We start from the raw sequence: 7,218 nt of genomic DNA, 5'->3' as shown, positions 1-7,218 counted from the left end.
TATATATATATATATATATATATCATAATCGCATGGCAACAATCGCCTGGATGCACCAACTTTTGGAACATCTCATGCTATTGTGCCGACGATGGTGACAGTGTCACAAATGCATGGTACAATTGCGCCTGATGTTACTATCGTGCCATGGTTACAATCGCATACAGTCACCTAGATACACCAACTTTCGGTACATATGATGCATTTGTGCTCGTTATCATGCAATTATGACAATTGCATGGCACAATCATCGAGATGACTAAACATTCAGTATCACCGGTGCTACATAAGAAATGTCACAACCACATGACACTATAGTCGGGATGACCATACTCTCAGTACCATTGGTGCTATTATGACAGACGTCATAATCGTATGGCATTATAGTCGAAACGATCATACTCTCAGTATCATCGATGATATTGTGACAGATAATTACCATCCACTTATGTAATAAAAATAAAAATATATGTTTATGTATTAATTAATTTTTTCTCTTTCTCTCTCACACACACACACACACATATATATATATATATATATGTATATATAAGTGGTTTCGTTTGCAAACCTTTCCATTAATACAAACCAATTAATTGAGATATTTATAGAAATGATAAGAGTTTATTTATTATGATTTAAATATTTCTAAAAGATTATTAGAATTTATTTATGTTGATCAACGTTTTACATTAGAAAACAATCAAAATATTCATTAAATTACATATTTATTAGATTAAATGAACGGTTGAAATTAATTTATATAAATAAAACGGTTTGCAAATAATCTTCACTCTCTCTTTCTACATATCTATACTATATTATAAAGCATTTGACAAAAACTCTTAAAAATTGTTTTTTATGCATAAAGTACTGTTTATTGATTCATACTACTTAAAATTCAAGATTACAAGTAAATTATGCATAAATACAACTTATTAAAGCTTCATATTTGAATTCGTATAACTAACTGCAGATAAACATAATCAAATAGAGAATAAACATCTCATTTTAAAATATAAAAAATCTAAAATATAATTAGTATAATTACTGAGTTTTAACAAAATAAATTAATTATTATCTTTATAAAAAAAATATATTATTAAACCAAATATAAATTAATTCGTTTTTAAATTTCAATTGAATTATAATAAAAATTTGAATCAAAGAAATTACACATAAAAGAGAACTTTTAAATAGTTAATTTAATACTAATATCGTTTATTTTTTTTCAAAATTTTATGATATCTTCAAATTTATATTTCATTAAAAAATAACAACATTTTCTTTTTCTCAGAACCACATAGTATCATAATATTGATAAACCCAAAATATAAAACGAAACACTAAAATCAAGATGTATCTCATTGCATTATGCGAATACCGTTCTAGTAGATGTAAATATGTATGTATAATATATTAAATGCATATAATTATAGACTTTAGTTTCTTTTTATTAAATTTATATAGTTTTCTAGATGGAGATATGGTTTTAAAGTTGCATTTTTATAGAGAAAGAAGATGGATGGGGGTTACATATTCTGTTTACATCACCTCATGCTTACCTTCATTTCTCACTTTTATAACATCTTAACTCTTCAATTTATGGGAGCCCTTTTTTGTCTTTTCCTTTTATTAATATATATATAATCTATGCTATATCCATTTAATTATACAGAGCAAGACCAATCAGAGCTCAACTACTTGCATCGTACAGAGCAAGACCAACCAGAGCTCCTCTGGTCTTACCTACCAGAGCATGACCAACCAAAAGTAAGGCCAACAAGGCCAACAAGAAGCAAGGGTTAACCAAAGGCCTTCTGGTCTTACCAACCAGAACGTCTGGTTTATCTATGCAGCCTGAGACAAAAAATGTTAAATACTTGAAAGAATTTGAGTTCCAAATACAACCAGAGATCCTCTGGTTAAACAAGAAAATCAACCAGAGCCCCTCTAGTTTCTTTATCATGGATTTGAATATTTTTCCAAGGTTCAAATGAACAACTAAAGATAAAGTCATCCAGAGGTTAGGCTGACTAGAGGCCCTCTGGTTTTAAAACGAGTTTTCACTTCATCAAAACAACAACTTTATCGCATCACTAAGATGCGACAATCTCAAGTCCTCGTATCACACAGATGTGATAACTCAAGGTCATCGCATTACAAGGATGTGATGACAACAACATAAGATCAAAACCGAGATTTCACACTTTCATGATTATGTCACTCTTATCCTAGTATACACCTTTTCTTGATATGTCACCCTTATCCCAGTATACATCTCTCTTTGATATGTCATCCTTATCCTAGTATACACCTTTATTTGACATGCCACTCTTATTTACACACAAGATGTAATCATAACAAAAATCCACCATTTTTGACAATAACTGCATCAAAACAGTTTCATAACAGAAACTCATATAAAGAACCATATAGTTCTATACCCATTTTCCAAATAAGGAAATTCATACAAATTAAACTCACCATCATGCTAACAATAGAATCTAGAAACAGTTTTATCATCAACCCCATGTAAGAATCATACGAATTAAATTTCAAATACCAAACAAGGAAAGTTGATGAATTTAAACTCACCTTATGTTCACGTAAATGAACATGAATTAATCACAACAACAAATTCAAGTGGAAATCACATAATCTACTTCTTCTTCCCCTTACAGGCTTGTTTACTTTATACACAAGAGAACACACACAGAAAAAACTCACTTTTCTTTTTCTCCACCAAAATCAATGAGATAAGATAATTACTTTATCCAATATTTTACTTTAAACCATAAGAGGGGGTGGAGATTTTTAAAATAATTAATCACACTCTCCCATGAGATAAAACAAATATCTCATATATAATAACATTTAGGCGGTGAAGATTATTTAAACATTTAAGCACATACACAAATTAAACCCCTTCACTTACCATCTCTTTCAAAAATCATCCGAAACTTTTATATCCGAATATCCGGTTATCATATAAATTTTTTCAGTTCTACGTTATTATCAACTCAACAATTTAAAAATCTTAATATAATTTTGTTATGACAAGAACCTCTCTCAAGGTTTTTCTCATATATATATATATATATATATATATATTGTCATGTGTGTATATATATTTTTGAATTATACAGAACATTATAAAAATGCAAAGAATCCACATTTAGTCTACATGACCTAAGAATTTTCTCAAGTAATCATATCATTTGATTATATCAAAAGAAGCTATTTATATTTTTCATAAACTCATTATTAGTTTTTTAGTTAAAAAAATTATTATTGAAGCTTTAAGATATATATGGTTACATCCAACAACATAATACGACACTTTTTACGAATAATAACCTTAATTTTTTTTTACACTACATCGAAGAAATGAAGTTATAACATGTGCTATCGTATGCACCATAATGAGTCCGCCCCTGTTTTACTCTTCACTTTTAAGGGGCTGTTTACCTAATCACTTACCCGGTAAGCGCTTACCCGTGAAATTCAACACTATCGCTTATTTTCCGGGTAAGGTTTTAGTCTACGAAAACAACATCGTATGCATCAATTTACCCGGTAAACATTAACCGTGATAAGAGTTGTCACTCTCACTTATCGGGTAAAACTTTCGGTCCTTATTTCGCTCTTATCAGGTAAGATTCTTGATCCTTACCATATTCATCCGGTAAGGTAACGTAACTTGGTAAGTGCCTACCCGGATAAGCGTTCGGTAAACGGCCCTTAAGTAATATAAATTTTATTAGTATAATATGATAGTAAAAAAAATAGGAAATTATTCTCTTAATGGTATGAAGGTTTTATGATTACATTAACGAATCTTTATTTTTTTTATTTCTAATAAAATATTATTGTCCAAAAACATAAAAAGGAATGATTTATATTTGTAAATTTTCTAATTAACCAACTTTTTCTATTTTTATTTTTATAAAAATTATTAGTAGATAAAAATTCAAAAAATATAATAAATAATCTGGAGACTCAAAATTTTCATATTTTCGACCTCCAATGTCATGGTGTTTGTATTTTACTACTGTATCCAACATAAAACTGTAATAATTTTATCGTTGTATATGAACATATGGAACAACAACTAAAATTTAGACATGAAATTGTAGTAGAGCCAAACCATGATGTTGTTTATTGAAAGAACTGCAGATTTTAGTACGAATAAACGAGATATTTTTTGTCAGATATGTAGATTAGTTGAGATAAAGTTGAGATAAAGTATACAAAGACTATAAAAGGGGGGAAAATGATAAGAGTGTTACTGACGCCCACAATAATAAAAGATACTTTTAAGGTGTTTTCATTTATTTCAAGAATTGTGTTATAAAAATCTAATATGACGATTTACTTTTAATATTACGAAATTTTTTCATGAAATTGTTTGATTTTGTGATTTGTATAATATTTTTTTTGATGAAGTTGTTTTATATATGGTTATGAAATTGTTTCATATACTACTTAATGAAATTTTAATGAAACTGTTTCATGTATTTCTCTAAAATTAAAATAATGAAGATGATAATATCCATGATTAACATCCTCCACAATAAAAATGATTAATCAACCTCTTATAATTACAAAAAAATGAACAAAATGAAAAATTATGATTGGTGGAATGAGGTTTTTACGGTTTTTACAAATTGAATGGTTTTCATTTTATCACTCCCATATATATATATATATATATATATATACACACACACACACACACACATATTTCGGGTATTATTAGGACGAGTAGTACCTTCCCCTGCCTAGACTTCGTCAGGTATGAAAAGCAATGCATGTCCCCGCCCCATTACCTGATAAGCCGAGGTATCCTCGACCATTTAGGTAAATATTCCAGCACTACACACACACACACACACACACACATATATATATATATATATATATATCTGTGTGTGTGTGTGTGTTTTATTCGATAAGTCATAGAAAGTTGTTTGGTTGTGACTTAATTATTTAGATAATTGCTTATTCTACGGACTTTCTGAGGTATAACCTTCGCCACGACATTAGTGGGAAAAGAGTCAAGTCGATCAGGCTCGACGACCGGCATACCCGACGAATCAAAAAAGCTATAATAAATTCGCTAATTTTTTTGATAGACGAATAATTGATGGAATTCCAAATGGAGCTGGTCTTATGACCAGTTGACTGAAGACTTGATTATTGGTATATCGATCGGTCCAGCACGGATTGAAATCGACGTTGTTTTTCAACTGGAAGGCCAAGAGCTAACTATCGAGAATCTTTTCAAAAAAGCACGTACAGTACTGTCAGTTAAAGGATGTTGTATCATCCACGTTCATTCTTGGCACATATTTTTTTTTATTTTTAACTCCTCTCCCTTTTTTTTATTCTCATGTATTTTTAGCAATTACAGTTATATTATTTTAACTAATTTTGAAATAAAAATGCTAATTATACAATAATCGGCAATATTCAAAATACTGATAGTATTATATTTTATAATATTCAAATACCAGTATTAAAAACAAATTCAAATAGATCTACATCGCCTAGATTTTGTAAACTGATTTCGTCGGATGGATATCGTTTTTATCTAATTTACTTCTTTTAAACAAAATGCTAAAAATATCATAATTCATATAAAAACAACCACCCTTTAACAACCATTTCTTTCATACCAAACCAAACCATATGTTATATAACTATTATAATTAACTTAAGTTTTAGAATTCGATATTATTTTGTAAAAGTTTCAAAATCATTGCGTTTGAAAATTTTAAACACTTAGGGACCGTTTACCAAACACTTACATGATAGGCGCTTACCGGTAAAATTTAACATTATCATTTACTTATCGGGTAAGGTTTTAGTCAAAAAAAGGGCATCGTATGCAACAATATACCCGGTAAGTAATAACCGTGGTAAGAGTCGTTCTCTTCACTTACCAGGTAAGACTAGGGGTGGCAATGGATCAGGTTGGGTTAGGTTTGGGTTTAACCCATTTATTAAATAGGTTGAAAATCTCAACCCAATTCAACCCATTTAATTAAATGGGTTGAGATTTTTCAACCCAACCTAACCTGTTACTTAAATGGGTTGACAACGGGTTGACCTGTTTACGATTTTCTTAACCCAACATGTTAAATAAATGGGTTGAACATGAGTTGACCCATTTAATTTTAAAAAAAGATTAGACTATTTAATTTTTTTGAATAAAACACAACCACACATACAAACAAATTGTTCAAATTTTGAATAAAACACAACCACAACAAATATATTGTTCAAAATAAGTTGGATTAGACTTTAGAGGCGATAATGGCGTAATGGACTAAAGAGTTTTCTTAGGGTTCAATGATGATTAAGAATAATGGAGGCGATTGGAATTTAGAGTTTCATCTCATGACGGTAGGATTTTTAATTAAGAATAAAACAAAATTAAAAATTAGAATACTAGATTTAATATTAAGAACAAAATAAAATTATATAATATTTTAAATGGGTTGAAAACAAGTCGAAAAATTCATCCCAACCCATTTATATAAATGGGTTAGGTGAGTTGACTCATTTATTTAAATGGGTTGAAAATCTCAACCCAACCTGCTAATTTTGGTTTGGGTTCGGGTTGGGTCATTTTTTGCCACCCCTAGGTAAGACTCTCGGTCTTTACCTCGCTCTTACGGGTAAGATTATTGGTGCTTGTCATACTCACCCGGTAAGATAATGTGACTTGGTAAACGCTTATCCAAGTAAGCGTTTGGTAAACAGCCTCTTAATAGTGATTGTATTTAGCTGTAATTGTTAGAAATACTATTGTAATTATACGATTATTGATAAAAGAAAAGTTTAAGTTTGCTAAATATAATGTATTTTTCCTTCTAGTACTGGTTTTAATCAATTTATTGGAATGTGAAAATAGAGCAGGCTTATGATTGAAATTAGTAGGTTTAAACGGTTTTATGAGTTGATTTTGTGGAGGTCAAATTTGAAGTTTTAAGAAGTTACTAGAAGTTACCCGTGTGATGCAGTGTGAAAATCTAAAACTTGAACCCTCAATCATGATCCATACTTTGTTCTGTTGTTATCTTTCTCGATTTTATTTTATGGTTTTGAGAAAGTTAGTTATTATTTTATTTTAAAATATATATTAATATGGATTACAAACTTAAGGTTATAAAATTCTAATTTTCTAGTTTAATTTATTTAATTTAAGTA

This window comes from Cynara cardunculus (genome assembly GCF_001531365.2).
Source record: "Cynara cardunculus var. scolymus isolate 2C chromosome LG 7, CcrdV1, whole genome shotgun sequence".
Taxonomy (NCBI): Eukaryota; Viridiplantae; Streptophyta; class Magnoliopsida; order Asterales; family Asteraceae; genus Cynara; species Cynara cardunculus.
This window is presented reverse-complemented; position numbering follows the sequence as displayed.